At 42.3% G+C, this 23,592-nt stretch overlaps 1 pseudogene; it reads right to left on the bottom strand.

The window, feature by feature from the left end:
• Nucleotides 1–10,931: 10,931 nt before the first annotated feature.
• LOC114637315 lies at nucleotides 10,932–13,339 on the bottom strand (annotated as a pseudogene).
• Between the last annotated feature and the right edge of the window lie 10,253 nt (nucleotides 13,340–23,592).

The following is a 23,592-nucleotide window of genomic DNA, read 5'->3' as shown; positions in this document are numbered from 1 at the left end:
TTCCCTTCCCTTCCCTTCCCTTCCCTTCCCTTCCCTTCCCTTCCCTTCCCTTCCCTTCCCTTTCCTTTCTTTTTTATTTCTACTTTTTGAAACAGTCTCATCTGTTCCAGGCTGACCTTGAAATTGCTATGCAGTAGAGACTAATCTTGAATTTCTGATTTTCTTACCTCTCCCCTTCAAGTTCTGAGGTTATAGGCATGCATCACCATGCCTAGACTGGTGTTCTAGTGCTCTGAGGAGACACGATGACCAAGGCAACTTCAAAGGCACTTATAGAAGCAAACATTATTGGTTTTATTTTTAATTTGGAGGTTTTACTTATAATCTACTGTGCCTCTTACCTTCCATGACATGACCTTCCCCTTCCCCAAAGCCTCTTTTCTGCATTCCTGCTTCCACTTCCATTCCTCATAAAACACTAAGCAAAAGACTTGAAGGTAGGATCCACATGTGAGAGAAAACATACTGAGAGGACAAAATTAGCCAGAGCCACGGTGACCCCATGACAGGCTACAAACTAGCAGTTTGGGAGACTAGGCCTAAATTTCTGTTTCCTAGAACTGAAAAAGTCTGAAACAAGTCAATTCTAGGAAAAACCACCCCTCACGGACAGCTAATCAGGAAGCTGCTCCACCACCTAGCCTGAGCCTGAGCTGATTGTAGTTAATCAGCAAAAGTTCACCAAATCACCCACAGCCTTAACCAATCACAAAGGTACCCATACCCCTGGAGATAGAGCCAACCAATCAAGTGAAAGAAAAGCAAAAGTCATACACTCCTACCCTAACAGACTTTAAATTGACCCTGCAAATTTCACACCTCTGTCTTCTTTACTGAACTGTGGTAGACTCCTGCACACAGGTTCTCTTCAGAATAAACGCTCTTTGCTGTTGCATACTGTCGGAGTCTGGGGCATCATTCTTCATGAGTCATGGGCTCTTACAGTACCATATGTGTCTTTCTGAGTTACACCACTCATTCTAAATTGTTCCAGTTCCACACATTCACCTGTATATGTCATTATTCCCTTTTTCTTTATAGTAGAGTCCCATTCCACTGTATACGTGCACCATCCATTGTTCTTCTTCATCCGTCTGTTGAAGGACATCGAGTTTGATTCCACTTCCTAGTTGATTGTGAACAGAGCAGCAATCACATAGCAGTTCTATGTCTATTTATTAGAAACCTCCACACTGATTTTCTAAGTGGCTGCACTAGTCTGCACTCCCACCAACAGTGTGTAAGCAGTTCTGTTCTCCCCAACCACACCAGTCTGTTTTCATTTGCTTTCTTGAGGATGGCCAGCCATTCTCACTGGGGTGAGATGGAATCCTTATGTAGTTTCAATTTGCAAGATCCTAATAGCTAACTATGCTGAGCACTTTTAAAAGAGTTTCCTACAAATTTGCATTTCTTCTTTTGAGAATTTTCTATTTGATTCCATAGCCCAGTTTTAACTGGCTTGTTTGTTTTCTTAATTGTAAATGTATCTTTTATTTGTCAGATATAATCATTGTCTAGGAGGCTTAGTGCCTCTGTGGGCTAACGTAGGACTAGTCCTGGAATCTTCTAGCCTTCGTACAATCTTATCTAGGCCTAGAATGTTTTCTGGCTCCAAGACTTACTGATGAATAAGCTTACCCTTTCTTGTTCTTTCTGATCTCTGGCTGTGTGGATCAACTCAGCTGTTCTGGTTCAGACTTCTCGCCAGGATGACTGATTCAATCATGCTTCTCTCTCTTGGCCTCTCCTGAATTGCTCTGCTTGGTCTCATACTGACATTGGCAATATGTTCTAATCTTCTGGCTCTGAAAGACCCCCTAAGAGGGAAGACCCTCCCTCAAGTCTCAGGAGATCATGGCTACCCAATGACTCATGAGAAACCATTTTTGATGCATTTATATTTCAGGAAATCAGCGCGCTGAGGCCGAGACTCATAACCCTCTGCAGAGGCAGAGGAGCTCGACCCCCAGCGCAGAGACAGAAGAGTATTTAAAGGAAAAAAACCACAAACCAGGGGGAGTGAGGGGGGCACTGGAAAGTACCAGTGGAAAGTCCCAGCCTATTATTCAGTGTGTGACAGGATTCAAGGAACAATCATGGGGAAGTATAGGTTTTTTCTCAAGAACTCAATCTTATTCAACCGTATCACCTACTTTGTGGTCAGCCAAGTTCTTGGAACACAAAGCCCCAGAACTAGCTGACCTGCTCTCTTGATTCTTTTCTATCTGCTAGTCTCCTAGACGTAAAAATTCTATTAATCCTTCAGCTCCTTCTCATTCTTTGGCTTGTGTCTAGTCTTCATCTGTGTCTAGCTCTGTAACCGGCGTCTGTACAACTGTCCAGGTAAAACTGCCTCCTGTCTCTTCACTGTTCCTCAAGTTGCTTCCCTTTCCTTTCTCTTCTCCTCAGAGTTGGGCAGTTCCTATTCTGTCAAATCTTTCTCTGATTCATCATTTTATATGCCACTCAATTAGATATCAATTTCAAGCATGGGTGCTTCTTTCTCCAAACTAGCTTTACCTTCATTGTGTGGGATTAAAGGTGTGTACTAAGGGCTGAGCCACACCACAACTAGAAACAAGGCTTTTTCAGTAAACAACACAATCTCGGGGTGCACAGTGTGATCAAATATCCTGCAACACCTAACACTTAGTGTTTTGGGTTCTTTGTATGTTCTGGTCACTAATCTTCTGTCAGTGACTAGTTAGCAGAGGTTGTCCTCACTCTGTGGGCTTCAGTGTCCTTTGCTGTATGGAAAACTCATTTTTGTAAGGTCCTTCCTTCTATTAACTCTCCAGAGATGGCTGCCTCCACTTACTGTATCCTCTACATCCTTGTTTCTATCCTCTCAGCTGTATCACCATGTCTGCCTTTTGTTTGATTTTATGTGCTTCATGTCTATTTGACTCAGTCTATCTTTGTTTTGTCTCTTGCACCTGGTTGGAATTACAGATCTGTTGCTTTCTTGGTCCTTCAGCTCTACATTAGTAGTGGCTGTGGGATAGTGGCATACTGAACTGGCATATATACCGATCATGGGAATGCTGATCTTAAGGAGGTGATGGGTTGGATGGTGATGCTGAGGTTGATGATGCAGTAGTGGAAGACTGATAGTTTTGGGATGGTGGTGGGTAAAAGTACCGATGAGAACCTAGATGGGAAGACAAGGCTATGCTGATGTAACTTACGTTGAAACTACGAGGGTGGTGGTGGTGGTGGAAGAAGAGAAGGTACCTTAGGCACATGCTCACCACCTAGTATACACAAGGGATGGAATTAGGAAAAAGTTAGGGCAAGTTTCCTCAGGTACCTCCAAGGGATACTGTGTCATTTCTGCTTTTCTGCGTGGCTGCTGGAGTGGTCCCCGCTGCCTAATAAGCCAAAGTTCTTAATGATGTTCCTCTCATTTTCCGAAGCAGAGAAGTTAACGAGCCTCCCAGGAATCCTTAGTTCGGAGTAGCGCAACTGCAGCATAATTGGTCCGGAGGCAGGATGGAGGACTCCTGGGGCAGCAGAGTGGAGGAGGAGTGGCCTCGGGAATGGTGGAGTGAATTGGGAGACTCATAGCAAGAGGGGAGAGGAGCCGAGAACTTTCAACTAACATTACTTTAGTTTAATTGGGCTTAGAGGCAGGCAGATTTCTGTGTGACTGGCAGCTATTATATCCTCCAGGGAAGTGCCAGGCTAATGGAGAGCTTCTGGGAGTTCCCAGTGGCCCAGAGTCTGGGCCTTGTAACCACACCTGCGAAATGACACACACACAGTTATCCTCAGGCAGGTCTCTCCACCCAGGAGGCAGATGCTGCTGACTCAGAAGCTTCTCCCCTCCAGCTGGCCTTGACATTGAAAGTCAAGTCCCTGGATAGCAGGGTTTCTAAAGCTTTGAAGGTTGACTTGGCTAGTTCTTACATGATAGTTCAGAGACTGGCAACAGGGTCACATCTGAAACCCTGAGGTTTTTATTGCCATTATTTGTAATTTCTTTTAATTTTTCCTCTGTACAATGAACTCATTACAAACAGCCAACCAGTTCAACCCCTTCATCAACACCAATTCCCACACCAGACTTCAACTCTGTCTCCAGATTTTTAGAAATATGTGTGTGACACACGCACACACACACACACACACACACACATATATATACACAGAGAGAGGGAGAGAGAGATAGAGATAGGGAGAGAGGGAGAGAAGGAGAGAGGGAGAGAAGAAGACACTCTGGCTATCCTGAAATTCACTATGTAGGTCAGGCTGACCTTGAACTCACAAAGGTCTGTCTTGCCTCTGCTTGGAATTAAAGGCGTGCACCACCATGCCTGACCTTAGAAATAAACTTTAACATTGCATTGGTAAGAGCATATAGAAGTATTTTTTACACTTTTTCCCAGGATGGAGGCATACAGTGACTTATAACAGTGTGACATAAGCATAAGCAACAGGAACATAGTATCACTGCTTCTCATCTAAGACATATGTACTCTCAACAGGTTCTTCCAAGAGAGGGCCTGATGCTCCTAGAGTCTCATCACAAAGAGTAAATTATTCAAACTGAACCTATGAGTTGAACCAGTTTGTCTCTGCCCATGTTGGGATGAAGCCAAAATTTAGTCAGAGCCCCTTGTTGGCAACAGTTTCAAGATCATAGAGTCATAAGTGATTGTGATCATCTGAGTGTGGTGACACAGGCCTGTGACCCAGCACTGGGTAGCTGGAGGCCAGAGGATGGGAAGATGATGGATGCCATCTTGGCTGTGTAGCAAATTCAAGCTCAGTTTGGGCTGAAGGAGGCTCTGTCTCAAACAAATGGCCAAGCTAAATGACTATTGGGCCACATTGTTTTGTTTGTTTGTTTTTGTTTTTGAACTTTGGGAAGGGAAAATATCTTTTTTTGTTTGTTGGTTTTGTTTTGTTTTTGGTTTTTTGTTTTTCAAGACAGAGTTTCTCTGTGTAGCCCTGGCTTACCTGGAACTCACTCTGTAGACCAGGCTGGCCTCAAACTCAGAAATCCGCCTGTCTCTGCCCCCCAAGTGCTGGGACTAAAAGTGTGCGCCACCACTGCCCGGCTGAAAAAGGAAAATATCTTAAAGACATAAGTGAAAACTATAATTAACAAAATTAACAAAGGGTTCATATTCTAAGAAGAAAAAAGATCTATAAAGTTATTCATACGGTTATCTCCCATCATTGTCCAAATGGCGAAGCAGTCACCTTTTACATTTTTGAACAATCTAACAAGGAGTCAACATATATTTTAATTTGAATTCCACTGATCACTAATGAGGTTGGGGGTTTGCAGGTATTTATCAGCTATATTGTTATTTTTTGAGGAATTTCTGTTTATGACATTGATCTACATTTCCTACCAGTTTTGTCCCTTTGACATGTTACGTACAAGTTATAAATATTTGTCCTTTCCTCTTTATGTATATGGTGTATATTTTAATGTATACTCTGTATATTTCATGTACACTATGTATATTTTATGTATACTATGTATATTTTTATGAATACAATGTATACTATCTATATTTTTATATAGACTAGGTATACTATATATTTTTATGTATACTATGTATATTTATCAGTTAGGCATGTCTCCTTTCTCTAAATTATATGTTGCAAATATTTTCTCTCAATTATTTTTCTTTTGAAACATTCATATTTTTTTAAAATAGATCAGTTTCTTTCCTTATGGCTGTGCTCCTGCTCCTACTCAGGCTTATAGTTTACATCCTCAATTTATAAGAGTATTCTAGGGGCTGGCTCTGCGGTTAAGAGTATGTGATACTCTTTCAGAGGACAATTTCGTTCCCATTGCCCATGTCAGGCAGCTCACAACCACCTGTAACTCCAGCTCTGTGGGATCTGATGCCCTCTTCTGGCCTCCATGGACATCTGTATCCACACACAGACATGCCTATATATAATTAAAAACTATATGTATATAGTATATTTACACAATAGAGTACTACTCATCCATTAAAAACAATGACTTCACTGGGCAGTGATGGCACATGTCTTTAATCCCAGCACTTGGGAGGCAGAGGCAGGTGGATTTCTGAGTTTGAGGCCAGCCTGGTCTACAGAGTGAGTTCCAGGACAGCCAGGGCTACACAGAGAAACCCTGTCTCGAAAAAACAAAAACAAAAGACTTCATGAAATTCCAGGCAAATGGATGAAACTAGACAATATCCTCCTGAATGAGGTAATCTAGTCACAAAAGGACACATATGGTATGTACTCACTGATAAGTGGATATTAGGAAAAAAGCTTGGAATACCCACGATGCAACTCACAGACCATATGGAGCTCAAGAAGAAGGGAGACCAAAGTGGGGATGCTTCAGTTCTACTTAGAAGGGGGAACAAAATAATCTTGGGAGGTAGAGAGTGGGAGAGCCTTGGGAAGAAGAGAGGGGAAGGAGCGGAAAGACCTGGAAAGGTGCGGGAGGAGGCAAGACTTGGGAGATGTATAGAGGGTCCGGAAAATGAACAGAGAAGGGTGGCAATGAGGGAGATGGGGAACTGGAAGTAGCCACCACAAAGTTTTAGATGCCAAGAAAGCAAGAGGCTCCTGGGACCCAACAGGGATGACATTAGCTGAAATACCCAACAAAGGGGAGAACCTGTAGAGACCATATCCAAAGGTTAGATGGGCTCAGGTTGAGGGATGGGGCCACCCACCTTTCTCAAAAATTTTAACCCAGGATTGCTCCTGTCTAAAGGAAATACAGGGAAAAAGAGTGGAGCAGAGACTGAAGGAAAGGCCATCCAATGACTGCCCTACCTGGGGATCCATCCCATATGCAGTCACCAAACCCAGTCACTATTGCTAATGCCATTCTTGGAGCCTGATATAGCTGTCTCCTGAGAGGGTCTGCCAGAGCCTTATTGATACAGATATGGATGCTTGCAGCCAACCATCGAACTGAGCACAGGGACCCCAGTGGAAAAGAACTGAAGGAGCTGAAGGGGTTTGCACCTCCATGGGAAGAACAACAATATCAACCAATCAGACCCCTCAGAGCTCCCAGGGACTAAACCACCAACCAAGGAGTACACATGGAGAGGGTTGTGCACCACCATGTGGGTGCTGGGTACTAGACTCAGGACTCTGCAAAAGCAATCAGTGCTCTTAACACTGAGTTGTCTCTCCAGTCCCATTTTGAGTATGTTTATATGCTTAATAATATATTTAGAGTTAGCTCACCAAGTTCCATAAAAAAGATTTGAGGCTTAAGAGTGAATTGAGTTTAATACATTTGCAGAGGTTAGCGGGGCGGTGGTGGCGCACACCTTTAATCCCAGCACTTGGGAGGCAGAGGCAGGCGGATTTTTGAGTTCGAGAGTTTGAGGCTAGCCTGGTCTACAGACTGAGTTCCAGGACAGCCAGGGCTACACAGAGAAACCCTGTCTCGAAAAACCAACCCCCCCCCAAAAAAAAGCAAAAAACATTTGCAGAGGTAACATCATTATAGAGTGGAAGCTGCTCATTCAGATGTCTGCTGGTCTCATTTTTATAAGTAAAGGTTTTTACAGCTCTTCCTTTAAACCTTTAGTGAGATTATTTTTATCTATCAATGAGCTTATCTTTATAAATAATGTATATTTTGTAGATATTATTGATGGTAACCTCTTTATCCATTGTACTGACATATAAAGATTAGATTTTAGATATTTTTCTCTTTGTCTTGTATATGACATTATCTCTTAAATATTATTTCTTTTGGTTGAAACATTTTCATATGTAGCCCTGAGTGGTCTGGAACTCACTTTGTAGAGCAGGGTGGTTTCGAACACACAGGGATCCACCTGCCTCTGCTTCCCAAGTGCTGGCATCAAAGGCGTGTGGTACCACGCCCAGCTTCTTTAACTCTATTCATGTTCTTGCTACATGAAATGTTTTCTAATTTGGAATCTTTTTCTCATTTAGTGGGTAAGTTATTCTTGGCTACGTTTGTCATCATTTTAACATGTGGCTAGATTTCAGTGAATACTTTACTAAGGATACTTACATCTAGTATTTGTTCTTAAGAGTATCTTTAAGTTTGCAGATGAGTGAGTGTCTTGGTGAATGTGACGTGCACATGGGTGCAGGTACCAATGGAGGCCAGAGGCATCTGATCCCCTGGAGCTAGAGTTACAAGGCCACCTGATGTCGGGGTTGGGAACCAAACGGGTCCATTTTAAGAGCAATACGTGCTCTTAATCACTAGACTATCTCTCTAGGCCCTGGACCTAGTATTTGTGAGAGAAAGTTGGCCTTAAACTTTCATATTTTGTGGTATCTTTGCCCAGTTATACCACCAACCTTTTGATGAAAAAGCATCAGCAACTATACTTCCTGTGCTCTGGAACAGTTTGGTTAGTATGGGAAAACTTGTCAATTATCTGAGCCCTAAGACTCATTTAATTATGATTAATTGTGGGTTTGCATTCCACCCCACCGCTGGGGTGTGGGTGTGGGACATGCTGTTGGGGAGGTGAAAAGCAAGGAGCTTGACTGCTTGACTCATGCCACCCGTGGTCGGGTACTGGGCTATAGGGAAGCAGAGAGACTCAGCTTGGGGGTGTGAAAACGCAGTCTGAGATGAGAGGGGTGAAGCTGGGGTTCCCTGACTCCTGGGAATCTAGTTGCCACTAGAAAACTATACAGAGAAGGGAATGAAATGTCGTGGGTCCACGGGCCTGAGACGAGGCTGGGACCATTGGGGTCTTGCGGACTGAGGACGGCATCTAGCTCTGGCCAGGGGTGGGTTGGGGAATGAGAGCTCTGGCTTTGCTTATAGGTGATTGTCCTTAGCCTGTAGCGGTTGTCTGGAAGCGCAGAGAGGCCTTCTGTGGGAGATTTAGGCTGTAGCTCTGTCTGTAGTCGAAGGCCTTCTCTGTGGTTCTCTATGAAAGAGGCAGTCCATGTTTATCCATACTGTTTATTGACTGTTCATCCATACCAACTTCTCAGGGTGGACCAGAGATTGAATACCTTTTGCAGGGAGGAATGTCTGGGAAGGCAAGCTTATTGGCTAAGCCCTCAGGGCCTCTAGGTAGCCCATTAGCATGGAGAACTGTGTTTTAGCATGTGGGCTATGTGACCAACATGGGGAGTGTGGACATGTGTTGCAGGCCAGGAATCTGGCAGGGAGCAGGGGGCTGCCTACTGTCTCAGGTGGCTGGCTAGGTGCTGGGGACTCAGACCCATTCTACCTTACTAAGTTTCCTGGCAAGGTCTATTGTCCCACAATTAATTAATTAATTAATTAATTAAGTGTTTGGCTTTTTTCATGATGAAATATTTTTTAATTAATTAATTAATTAACTTTACATCCTGATTGCAGTTTCCCCTCTCCCCTCTCCTCCTAGTCCTTCTCCCCACATCCCCTCCAACCCCGTTCACTCCTGTCTTTCTCTTCAGGCTTTCTCAAGGCTGAATATCACTCAGCCTTGGCATATAAAGCTGCAGTAAGATAAGGTGCATCTTCTCCTATTGAGGCTAGACAAGGCAGCCCAGTAGGGGGAAAGGGTCCCAAAGGCAGGCAAATGGAGTCAGAGACAAGTCCCTGCTCCCATGGTTTTCTGCGACAAGGTCTTACTGTGTACCTCTAGTTGGCCTGAAACTATCTATGTAGACCAGGCTGGCCACAGACTCACAGATATCTGCCCCTGTTTGCCTCCCTTAGTGCTGGGATTAAGGGTGTGAACCACCACTCCAAGCACAGATTAAATTTTTAGGAGCATCTCACTGTGTGGTCCAGGTTGACTCGGTTGGGCTTCTCCTACCTCAGGCTCTGGAGAGCTTATGCATGACCTTGCTTTACTTCTAAGGCTTTTTAAAATGTGGGCTCCTGACTGACTCTTTAGTCTCTTCTCCACTGACTTGGGGCTCCTACTTCTAGGGAAAATTTGTTCAGTTAAATTTTCTTTTAAAAAAATCATCCATTTTATCTATATATTCAAAATTTCTGATTTCAAATTTTATATAGTAGTTTCTCAAAATGACAAGTGTCTCTGTCACTTTCCCTCCCCGAAATGTATTATTTGCCTATTGCTTATACCTTTGAATATACTGGTGTTAAAAAAAACAACCCTTTCTAATATTTCATAAATTTATGCATTTATTCTTATTGTTTTATTTTACTTGTTGTTTATTTAATTGCTTTCATATGGTTTAAAGTATTTATTTATTTTATTATTTTATGTGTATGAATGTTTTGTCTATCTGTGCACTTCACCAGTGCACAGTGCCCAAGGAGGTCAGAGGAGGGCATAGACTCCCCTGAGGCTGGAGTTACAGACAGCTATGACCTGCCATGTGAATACTGAGAATTGAACGGGAGTCCTCTGCAAGAACAGCCAGTGTGCTTAACTACTGAGACATGTCTTCAATGATTTTATGTAATTTTTGTTAAGTTGAAGCTTGCAGCATTAATTTTACTTAAAATGTTGTTTTCAAGTAAATGTACTGAAGTATTTCTTTGGCTGTATTCTACCTTTTTTGGATATAGACTAGGTTTTTTGTTTGTTATTTGTTGTTATATAGTTTATAATTTCTATTTTGATTTTCTTTTAATTCCAAGGGTGATGTAAATGGTTTCAAATTTACTTTTTTCAGGTTTATTATTATCATTTTTTTAAAAATCTGTGTACGTCACAAGACAGTACAAATTAGCTACAATCTGCTAGTTACACATTAGGACATTAGCACAGCCCATGATTTCTGCCCTAAAACAGGCAGCTGTGCTACACCAACTCTCTGAAAAGAGATTTTCTCAACTCATGTCGTTTGGCCCAGGCACCTCCTCTTCTGTAGCTCCATTTCTGGTCTCAGTGCTTCTCAGCCTTTTGACTAAGATCAAGTGTGGAATTGAGCCCACGAACCCAAGTTACACTATCTTGATTATTTCTATTTCAGGGCTAGCTCAAAGAGGGTATTCACTTCTTCATTTTCATATCTTCATCCTTCTCTGAAGCATCTTGTTTTCTGATAGAGTCTCTCCCCCGGAGACTTTTAGCACTGATTCCAGACTCAGATGTTTGCATAATCAACTGTGTGTGCAAGAACTACTGAATCTGTTCCAAGACATCTCTCTGCATCTCTGCTGGATGTGATAGACACCATGGTCTGAGCTATTGTACATAACAGCATCCTGAAACCTCAGCATGATGTCACAGATCCATAGGCCTCTGTGCAATGCTATGGTAACCAAGAGCTATGTCATCTGTAACAGGCTGCAGGAACACATTGGCATACCTGTGATTTGCTGCAGCCCTCCATACAAGCATGATGGCTTTCTTCCATGTTTTCTGAGCCTGAATTGCTTCTTGATCTTCACTGCACACGGAAAACTGCGCGCAGGCAGAGCTGCTTGGGATGAGTCTGCCAGAGTGTCTGACTGCAGTGTGGCATTATGTATACTAAAGCTATCATCACTTTCACTCCAAGGGGGCTCATTATCCATCTCAGACAAATAGCCTTCTCCTTGATTCCCTTTCTTAGGTTCTTCTAGGCTAGCTGCTTCACTGGCTCCATCTTCTTCCTCCTCCTTACCTGTGGCATCCTTTATTTGGCTTCCAAAAATAGTCCCTGATTCTTCTTTCAATGAGTCTGACATTTCAAACTTTTGTTGAGCCCCTGCCTCTAAAGGATCTTCAATAGGATTTGAGCCATGTGATGGAGACAGCATGCTTTCAGGGATGCCTCTGTCCTCACAGCTGAAAGTGGCCTCTCATCGCTTTTCCCACTGGAACCTCGGCCTCACCAAGCTCTCCAGCTGCAGAACTTGTAGGTTCTTCATCTAAGTCTTGACTCCTGAGCTCTGGTGGCTCCATACTTGAGACTTGACCAACTCCAGCTACTATCTCAGCCCCGGACATGCCTGGCTCTGGCTCTGGCTCTGTAGGTTCCACCTTAATCTCCACACCCGAATCCCTGACGTCTACCAGTTCATGGATCCCTTCGTTTTCTGATTCCTCGAAGTTTAGCCTCTCTTGTTTGACTGTCATCTCTGGTGCTGGAAGAGGTACTGGCTTGTCCCACTCCTGCTGGATAGGATGCTTTCAAGGGCCAGGCAGGGACTGAGGATCATTTTCTTCACAGAATGATAATGCTGCTTCTACAGCTGCTACATCCAGCACTTCAGGGTGATCATCCACCCTGTCCTCAATAATGGCAATGGTGTCTTCAACTGTTTCAAAGTCCAACTCTTCACCTATGTAAGACACAGCAATATCAATCTTCTCAACCAGATCTAAATCTTTCTTCCCATCTATGCTTGGAGACTTTGATCCACCAGGAGCCTCTGCTACCCCTGACAGGAAACGCTCTTCTTTGATGGAATTAGTGATCATGGAGATTTCATAGCTATCCATGGAAACAGTCACAGTATGTGGATCCCCCACAGCTTCCAGGAGTACACAGGGCTCAGGCTGGCTCACTGCGGCAGCTGAGGAGGCTACCACGGCACTAGTTGTTGTCTGTATCCCCCCACCATGTGTCATGGGAAGAATGCCGCCTACCTCCAGAAGAACCCTTATGCTGTTCAGATGGCCAGAGGGCACAGGCATTTCACTCTCGTTTACCAGTCTGGGGCTAGTAGGCAGGAGGCTGCCCTTCTTCAAGAGCTCTGACAGCAGAGGAGGGGGAGATAGAGTTGCTTTCTGTCCAAGCAACTTTTTTCTGGGGTAAATCATCTGGGGTCATGGGGACTTCTAAGGGTGCAGAGCCTGGAGGAAGGGTGTCAGGAATCCCAGGAAATGAGGTGACTGGAGTACTCAGCAAAGTCCCAGGGGTTACCCCAGAGGTAGCCTCTTCCATAGTGGTTGGAGTCAAGTTTCTAAGTAAATAATCACCTCCTGGGGAGTCAGAATCTATGGAAGAGCAGACCGTCACAGTTGGTAACCTTCGAGGAGGTGTTTTTACTGCTTGCCGAGCCTGGTATTCAGCATCTGTGGCCTTCCTTTTTACTTCAGCCTCTTCCTCCTTCAATTTCTTTTTCATTTCGATGTCATTGCAGAGCTCGTCCAGTCTGCTGTCCATGTGCCCGGCTTGAATTAGTTCTGCATCTCTTTTCAGACGCCTGGATCTCTCCTGTGTCTCCTTTATGACTTTCTTCAGTTCCTCAACTCTCTCAGCAGTCAGTTTGCAAACAATAACATCTTCAACAGTTTCTACCACTTACCCTTTTTCACCCCATTTCCTTTTTGGAGTCTCAGTAGTCTAAGAGCTCAGAATACTGAGAAGCACGATGTTTTTGAGACAACCAGTCTGGAGGCTGGCCAGGTTCTGTAAAGGGCTTGATTGCTCTGCTAATTGATTGATACCTGCCTGTCCCGGTCACCATTTTGGCTTCTACTGTCAACAATGCTTGTGACTAACGTGGGGAACTCTTGGTTTTAAATTTTCTAAGCATATGTTTTATTTGATTACATGCTACTTTGTATGTGTGTGCATGTGCACGCATATGTGCTTGAGTGTGTGCATGAGCACATGTGCTGGTAACTGAACCCATGATGAAATCCACAGAGCTTGACACAGCAGGCTGTTCCTCCAGCCTTTAGCCTATACATTGATATTCTCTTTGTCTTTCAAGACAGATTTTAACAATGGATGGCTACTTTTCTGTGCCTTCTGTTGAGCTGTATGTATGGTGCCTTCCCTTAGTTCTAAGGTCTTCTGGCTGTTGTAGATATTTTTCATTAATTCATTAATTAGTTAATTTACTTTACATTCCAATATCAGCCCCTCTCTCCACCAAGTTCCCCCCCACAGTACTCCTCCCCTCATTCCCCTCCCCTTCTCCTCTGAGAAGGGTGAGACCCTCCCCTGGGTACCAACCCACTCTGGCACCTCAAGTCACTGCAGGACTAAGAGCATCTCTCCCACTGAGGCCAGACAAGGTGACCCAGTTAGGGGAACAGGATTCACAGGCATGCCACAGAGTCAGGGACAGCCCCTACTCCAGTTAGGGGAACCCACACGTAGACCGAGCTGTACATCTGTTCCATATGTACACGGGGATGGGGTGGGGTGGGGTGGGGGTGGTGGGAGAAGGAGGGGTTAGGTCCAACTCATGCTCTCTGGTTGATGGTTCAATTGTAGATACTTTGTCTTCCTGATATGCAAAGAAACACCCACTCAGTTGCTGATCTGTGACAGTGCGAGCCGAAAAGTTGTTCTCATTTGGAGGAGAGAACCTCCATAGCATTTCATCACTCCTTGTCCTGTCATCTAAACTCAGAAGTGTTTCATTAAACTGTCATCTTAAAGTGCTGTATAATTTTAACTCATGCGCAAATGCATACTCGTACATAACAATGGGTGTCATGCGTTGTTTTGATACAATGTATCTATTTTGAAATACTTAAATCAGCTTAAATATATCCACCTCCTCCTCATCTGTTATTTCTTCAGGGTGAACTTTCAATCTCTTCCTGCAGAGGTCTGAGGGACACGGGGCACAGATGTTCTTTATAGTGACTCTATGGTGCAACACCACCCAAGTATCTTAATCACATTTAACTGTAACATTGTATCCACTGGCCAGCCTTACCCCAGACTTCCCTCTCCTCTACTCTCAGCTCTGTAACAGAATTCCTCTTCTGTCCTCTACCGCTACCTTCCCTAGACTGCATATATGAGCCAATTCATGCATACACTTGTCTTTCTCTGCCTGATATATTTTCTTTAACATGATGTTCATTAGTTCCATTCATCTGGGTGCAAATGATAGATGTCATTCTTTTTATAATGACTGGTATTACATAATGTAGAGGAAACATGGTTCCTTCCCCCTATTTGTTCACTGGTGGATGGACTCTTAAGTTGCTTGTGGTTTCTTGGCAACTGTGAGCAGCTCTGCAGTCATCATGGAAGTACATCTGTCTCTGACATACTGGTTTTTATTTCCATTCATTATATATCCAGTAGAAGGGTTGATTGACCATATGATACCTGCATTTTGAACTTGTAGTGGAATCTCAATACTCTCGTCTACAGTGGCGGTGCTAAGTTTCACTCCTATCAGTAGTGTGCAGGGGTTCCCTGGCCTCTAGAGTCTCATCAGGATGTGCGTCTTTAATCTTGTTATAGCATTCATTCTTACTGAGGTGAGGTGATATCACACTGTGGTTTTGATTTGCATCTCTCTGACAAATAGAGAGATGTTCCAAGCATTTAAAAAATGACTCTAGGCCATTGTAATGACTATTCCTGGATGTCAACTTGACTACATCTGGAATGAACTACAATCTAGAACTGGAGGGTACACCTGTGATCCAGATCTTGAGGCTGGAAGAGACAAGTTTCTGACCTGGATCTTGGCATGGAGATCTTGAGGCATAGTGACCATGAAAAGTTTAGGCCCTGGCAAGGTAGTATACGCCTTTAATCCCAGAAGACTGAGGCAAAGAGATCTCTGAGTTCATGGCTAGCCTAGGACAAAGCAAGTCCCAGATCTAGGCGTGGTGGTACACACCTTTAATCTGGGCTACACCTTCTGCTGGAGAACTACATAAGGACATTGGAAGAAGGAAGAGTCACGTTTCTACAAGTGCTTGCCAGCACATCTGTTGGAACTTACTTGCACAGAAGGCCAGCTGAAACAACTAGCCTTGTGAAGACTGAGAAACTACTAGATTCTTGGACTTCCCATTCACAGCTGACCATTGTTGGGTTAGTTGGACTATAGACTGTGAGTCATCATATAAATTCCCTCAATATAGAGAGACATTCCATAAGTTCTGTGACTCCAGAGAATCCTAACTAATACAGCCATTTACACATCTTCCTTTAAAACTGTCCATTTAGACTCATTTATCACTTATTTTAAGTTAAATAGGATTGGTGCACTTTTGAGTTGTTTGAGTTAGCTTCCTGTCATGATGATGATGTGATGGCACATTTGTCTGGTACATTATCCACAGAACCCTCTTCTAGCCCTGTAGTTTTTTTCATTCTCTCTCTCTCTCTCTCTCTCTCTCTCTCTCTCTCTCTCTCTCTTTCTCCATATGTGTGTGAAGATTCATGTGTATACATATGTTTATGCATGAAAGTGCGTGTGTGTGTGTGTGTGTGTGTGTGTGTGTAAGCTGGTTGATTTTGAGTGTCTTCATTGCTGCTGTCCACTTTCTTTTTTGAGAGTCTTTTACTGAACATGGATCTCACCAATTTGGCTATGTTGTCTGGTCAATGAGCTCCAGGGATTTGCTTGTTTCTGCCTCCCCAGCAGCTGATATTATAGGCACATGCTTCTGTTCCCAGCTTTTATGTGGATACTGGGTACTCAAGTCACATGAAAGCACCTTGCCAACTGTCCTGGATCTCACCCCCTTGTTTTGAATTAAGTAATGCAATGTCATCTGCTTTGTTCTTTATTTCAGGATTGCTTTGGGCATTTGGTTTTTCTTTTTCTTTGTGTGTGGTTACCTACACATAGTGTGTTTCCTAGTTCTCAGAAGGAAGTCAATAGTGGTTTCATAGAAACACAATATTGTATAACTAATTGAAATGCATAGATATTTTAATATTATGGATTCTTCAAGTTCATGAACTCAGCTGTCTTTCCATCTCTTTGTGACTTCTTCAGTTTTATAATTTTTATCACAGAGATTTTTCACGTATTTGGTAAATTTGCACCTTAGTATCATATGTATGTATGTATGTATGAAAGTATTTTGTGTAGAATTGGATTGATTCTTTTTTCAGACAATTCTCTGTTGGTGTGTAGTAATGTTATTGATCTTTGTGTGCTAATTTGTATCCTACAACTTTTCTGACTTCATTTACTGGTTCTAATGGCTTCTGGTGGAACAGGGACAAGTTGTCTCCTGTTTAGATTCTCTTCATTCCCCTCGCCCAGTAGTTTGTTGAATAAAAGTGGCTAATATAGACATTCTTGTCTTCATCCACATCTTAGAAAGTCTTCAGTTTTCCCTATTTCTCTGTTAGATATTGATTCATTATATATGGCTTTTATTAGATTGAGATATGTTTTCTAATTTATTCATATATTTTTTAAGAAAGAGGTGTTGAATTTTATCATGTTTTCTGAACACTTATTTAGATGATCATAAGGCTTTTCTACCTCATTCTACTGATGTGGTTCCTCATATTTATTGACTTGCATATGCCACAGTCTCCTTGCATCCCTTGGAAGGAATCCACTTTATCATGATGAATAATCTTTTTTGATGTCATTAGTTTCAGTTGCTAATATTTTGTTGTATGTTTTTACATCGATGTTCATCTCTTGTAGGATATAATGTTTCCTTTTTCTCTTTTCCTTTCCAATCCCCTTATTTTTCTTCTGTATCCTTCTGTTTTCCAGTATTGAGATAATGCTGGTATCAAAGAATGACTTTGGAAAAATTCAGACATTCTTAATTTTTTTGGAGTTTTTAAGTTGTGTGCATGTGCGTGTGTGCATGTATGTGTGTATGTGTGTGGTGTGTATGTGTGCACATTCACATGTGGAAGTTAGAGAACAACTGTAGGTATCAGTTCTTACCTTTTACCTCATTTGATACAAGATCTCTTTGCCACTGTGTGTATCAGGTTTATATACACAGTGATTTGGGTGATTCTCCTGTCTTTGTCTCCCAGCCCACTGTAGGAGCCCTGGGACTCCAGATGTAAACCCTCTCACATTCTTTTACATACATGCTGGGGATCTGAACTCAAGTCCTCCTGTTTACATGGCGAGCACTTTACCCGCCGAACCATCACCCCATCCATTGGAGCTATTTAAAGAAGAACTGGAGCACACACCTTTAATCCCAGCACTTAGGAGGCAGAGACAGGCAGATCTCTAGGTTCAAGGCAAGCCAGGTCTACAAAGACAGTTCCAGGACAGCCAGGGCTACACAGAAACTCTGTCTCAAAAAACAAACAAAGAAACAACAAAAGAAACCAAACCCAACAAAACAAACAAACAAACAAACAAACAAAAAACAACCAACCAAACCACCGCCACCACCACCACCACCACCACCACCACCACCACCACCAGCAGCAGCAGCAATAACAAAACCAAACAGTAGAAGTAGAAACAGAAAAAGAGAAGAAGGAGATGGAGAAGAAATGTGTTAGTTGCTATTTCAGTGTTTGCTAGGACTTAGCAGTGAGGCCTTTGGCCTTGGGATTTTCTTTGATTGAATATTTTATTACTAGTCTGTGAATACTTTCTATTTCTTTAAGACTCAGTGTCAGTAATGTGTACATTACTGATATTATATTGTGTATATTACTGTGTGCATAGTACTGTGTATATATTACTGAATTAGACAAACTCAAGAATTTGTCTATTCTTGTAAGTTATCAGTTCGGGGCACAGACTTGTTCATGATAAGGTCTGAGGGTCATTGTGTGGCTGGAAACAGCTCTAATGCTCACCTTTTCATCTATGGTTTTATTTGGATTTTCTCTTTTTCTTGCTATAGCTAGAGTTGTCAGTTTCATCTTTTTAAAGAACTTAATATTGGTGTCACTTATATTTTATACCTTATCTATTTAATTTATTTCTACTGTGATATTTATTATTTCTTTGGGTAATTTTGAGCTTCATGTGTATGTGTGTTCATGGCTCCTTGAGGTGCTGTGCTAGCTCTATTCAGATCTTTTCATTCTTAATGTAAGAGTTGACTTGCAGTTGTGGGTGAGCTGGCCCCAAGGATATGAGCATGGGAGAGCTGGCCCTGTCACTCAACTCCTGAGTGATGGCGTGGATCAGAAAGAGATAGCATTCTCCCCCATTGTCCCTCACTACCAGTAGCAGATGGGAGACCTAGCTCTTGGATCATGAGAGCAGGAGAGCTGGCCTGCCCTTCACCAGCTATACCATTTGGGATAGCAGGTCCTGCACCTCCCCTGGGCAGCAGGGTAGAGCTGGCTCTGGTTAAAGGGGTGGGGGTGAGGAGGTCACTGGTGTGCCAACCCCAAGGGCGTGAGAACAGGAGAGTTAGCTGACTGGCCAGCTCAGATACCACTTTGGCCCATATCCAGGGCTTTGAACTGGCTCACCCCAACATCTACCCCATCGAGGAACAGCTGAAGTGCATGAAGGGGTCGGCCCTACAGATTCAAAGCTACAGAATCTCCATGACACAGGGCAACAACAGGATATTTGAGAGGAGTCCCAGTAGGTTCAGTATTGATAGTGTAGTAGAAGCCAGAGCCTCCATGCCAGACCAACAATTCATTGCAACAAACATTTGCAAGCAAAGAGGTAGGGATGAAAGTGTGTACTAGCCCTTCCTCCCCTGCCTGGTCCTGTGGGCTGGGGCAGACACAGAGTTGGTCTGCTTCTGTCCTGTGGAGATACTGACTCCTGAGTCATCCTAGAGGAGCCACTGCACTCAGAGCAGCCGGTAAGAACTCCATCTCACTCCCTAAGCCCCAGAGATACATCTGGGAGCCAGGGCCATTCAGGACACAGCAGCTACCCAAACCCCGCCCCTCCGGAATTCCACTTTCCTTCCTCCCCTGCCTGGTCCTGTGGGCTGGGGCAGACACAGAGTTGGTCTGCTCCTGTTCTGTGGAGATACTGACTCCTGAGTCATCCTAGAGGAGCCACTGCACTCAGAGCAGCCGAAGAGCCACTGCACTCAGAGCAGCAGACACCAAGATTAGGATCATAAGACTACAGAGACATCTGGACTCTGAGGAGCTCTGCAACAAGCAAGATAACTGGAAATACAGACTCCAGTCTTACACAGTGAGGGCAGGTAACACTAGAGCTAACCAGATGGCGAAAGGCAAGCGCAAGAACATAAGCAACAGAAACCAAAGTTTCTTGGCATCATCAGTACCCAGTTCTCCCAATATAGCAAGCCCTGAACACCCCATCATACCTGAAAAGCAGGATTCAGAATTAAAATCACTTCTCATGATGATGATAGAGGATTATAAGAAGGAATTAAGTAACTCCCTTAAAGAAATACAGGAGAGCACAAGTAAACAGATAGAAGCCCTTAAAGAGGAATCACAGAAATCCCTTAAGGAAATGCAAGAAAACACAAAGAAGGAATTAAACAAAAACATTCAGGATCTGAAAATGGAAATAGAAACAATAAAGAAAGCTCAAAGGGAGACAACCATGGAAATAGAAAACTTAAGAAAGAGATCAGGAGTCATAGACGCAAGCATCACCAACCGAATACAAGAGATAGAAGAGAGAATCTCAAATGCAGAAGATACGGTAGAAAATATTGACACAGTTGTCAAAGAAAATGCAAAATGCAAAAAACTCCTAACTCAAAACATCCAGGAAATCCAGGACACAATGAGAAGACCAAACCTAAGGATAATAGGTATAGATGAGAATGAAGAGTCCCAACTTAAAGGGACAGTAAATATCTTCAACAAAATTATTGAGGAGAACTTCCCTAACCTAAAGAACAAGATGCCCATAAACATACAAGAAGCCTACAGAACACCAAATAGACTAGACTAGAAAAGAAATACCTCCCGTCACATAATAATCAAAACATCAGATGCGCAAAACAAAGAAAAAATACTAAAAGCAGTAAGGGAAAAAGGTCAAGTAACATACAAAGGCAGACCTATAAGAATTACACCAGACTTCTCACCAGAGACTATAAAAGCCAGAAGAGCCTGGACGGACATCATACAGACCCTAAGAGAACACAATTGCCAGCCCAGATTACTATACCCAGCAAAACTCTCAATCACTATAGATGGTGAAACCAAGATATTCCATGACAAAACCAAATTTGCACAATATCTTCCCACAAACCCAGCACTTCAAAGGATAATTGATGGAAAACACCAACACAAGGAGGGAAACTACAACCTAGAAAAAGCAAGGAAGTAATCTTCCAACAACCCCAAAAGAAGATAACTATACAAACATAACTTTACCTCTAATAGCAAAAATAACAGGAAGCCACAATCATTTTTCCTTAATATCTCTTAACATCAATGGTCTCAATTCCCCAATAAAAAGACGCAGACTATCAGACTGGATACACAAACAAGACCCAGAATTTTGCTGCATACAAGAAACGCACCTCAGTGACAAAGACAGACACTACCTCAGAATAAAAGGGTGGAAAACAATTTTCCAAGCCAATGGTCCCAAGAAACAAGCTGGAGTAGCCATTCTAATATCAAATAAAATCGATTTTCATCCAAAATTAATCAAAAAACATAAGGAAGGACACTTCATACTCATCAAAGGAAAAATCTATCAAGGTGAACTCTCAATTCTGAACATCTATGCTCCAAATGCAAGGGCACCTACATACATAAAAGAAACTTTACTAAAGCTCAAAACTCATATTACACCTCATACAATAATAGTAGGGGATTTCAACACCCCACTCTCAGCAATGGACAGATCATGGAAACAGAAACTAAACCGAGACACTTTGACATTAACAGAAGTTATGAACCAAAAGGACTTAACAGACATCTACAGAACATTTCATCCTAAAACAAAAGAATATACCTTTTTCTCAGCACCTCATGGTACCTTCTCCAAAATAGACCATATAATTGGTCACAAAACAAGCCTCTACAGATACAAAAAGATTGAAATAATCCCTTGCATCTTATCAGATCACCACGGAATAAGACTGGTCTTTAATAATGACAAAACCAATGGAAAACCCACGTGCACATGGAAACTGAACAACTCTCTACTCAATGATGACTTGTTCAAGGAAGAAATAAAGAAAGAAATTAAAGACTTTTTAGAATTCAATGAAAATGAGGACACATCATACCAAAACTTGTGGGACTCCATGAAGGCAGTGCTAAGAGGAAAACTCATAGCTCTAAGTGCCTACAAAAAGAAACTGGAAAGATCACACACTAACAAGTTGACTACACAACTAAAAGCTCTAGAACAAAAAGAAGCAAATACACCCAGGAGGAGTAGAAGGCAGGAATTAATCAAACTCAGGACTGAAATCAACCAAATAGAAACAGAAAGAACAATACAAAATATCAATAAAACCAGGAGTTGGTTCTTTGAGAAAATCAATAAGATAGATAAACCGTTAGCCAGATTAACCAGAGGGCACAGAGACAGTATCCAAATTAATAAAATCAGAACTGAAAAGGGAGACATAACAACAGAAACTGAAGAAATTAAAAAAATCATCAGATCCTACTACAAAGGCCTATAGTCAACAAAACTGGAAAACCTGGAAGAAATGGACACTTTCCTAGACAGATACCAGGTCCCAAAGTTAAACCAGGAGCAGATAAACCATCTAAATAGTCCCATAACCCCTAGGGAAATAGCAGCAGTCATTAAAAGTCTCCCCACTAAAAAAAGCCCAGGACCAGATGGTTTTAGTGCTGAATTCTATCAGACCTTCAAGGAAGACATAATACCAATTCTCTTCAAACTATTCCACAAAATAGAAACAGAAGGAACACTACCCAATTCGTTCTATGAAGCTACAATTACACTCCTACCCAAACCCCACAAAGACCCAACAAAGAAAGAGAACTTCAGACCAATCTCCCTTATGAACATCGATGCAAAAATACTCAATAAAATTCTAGCAAACCGAATCCAAGAACACATCAAAACAATCATCCATCATGATCAAGTAGGTTTTATCCCAGGAATGCAGGGATGGTTCAATATTCAGAAATCCATCAATGTAATCCACTATATAAACAAACTCAAAGAAAAAAAACACATGATCATCTCACTAGATGCTGAGAAAGCATTTGATAAAATTCAACATCCCTTCATGATAAAAGTCTTGGAAAGATCAGGAATTCAAGGCCCATACCTAAACATAGTAAAAGCAATTTACAGCAAACCAGTAGCCAACATCAAGCTAAATGGAGAGAAACTTGAAGCAATCCCACTAAGATCAGGGACTAGACAAGGCTGCCCACTCTCCCCCTACCTATTCAATATAGTACTGGAAGTCCTAGCCAGAGCAATTAGACAACAAAAAGAAGTCAAAGGGATACAAATAGGAAAGGAAGAAGTCAAAATATCGCTATTTGCAGATGATATGATACTATACTTAAGTGACCCCCAAACTTCCACCAGAGAACTCCTAAACCTGATAAACAACTTCAGCAAAGTGGCTGGTTATAAAATCAACTCAAACAAATCAGTAGCCTTCCTCTACATGAAAGATAAACAGACTGAAAAAGAAATTAGGGAAATGACACCCTTCACAATAGTTGCAAATAATATAAAATAACTTGGTGTGAATCTAACCAAGCAAGTGAAAGACCTGTATGACAAGAATTTCAAGTCCCTGAAGAAAGAAATCGAAGAAGATCTCAGAAGATGGAAAGATCTCCCATGCTCATGGATTGGCAGGATTAATATAATAAAAATGGCCATCTTGCCAAAAGCAATCTACAGATTCAATGCAATCCCCATTAAAATCCCAACTCAATTCTTCACAGAGTTAGAAAAGGAAATTCTCAAATTCATATGGAATAACAAAAAACCCAGGATAGCGAAAACTACTCTCAACAATAAAAGAACCTCTGGAGGAATCACCATCCCTGACCTCAAGCTGTACTACAGAGCAATAGTGATAAAACCTACCTGGTATTGGTACAGAGACAGGCAGGAAGATCAATGGAATAGAA

Source organism: Grammomys surdaster, unplaced genomic scaffold (assembly GCF_004785775.1).
Source record: "Grammomys surdaster isolate TR1022 unplaced genomic scaffold, NIH_TR_1.0 100, whole genome shotgun sequence".
NCBI classification, from domain to species: Eukaryota; Metazoa; Chordata; class Mammalia; order Rodentia; family Muridae; genus Grammomys; species Grammomys surdaster.
Note: the sequence above shows the minus strand (reverse complement) of the source record. Positions and strands in the feature narration are given on the sequence as shown.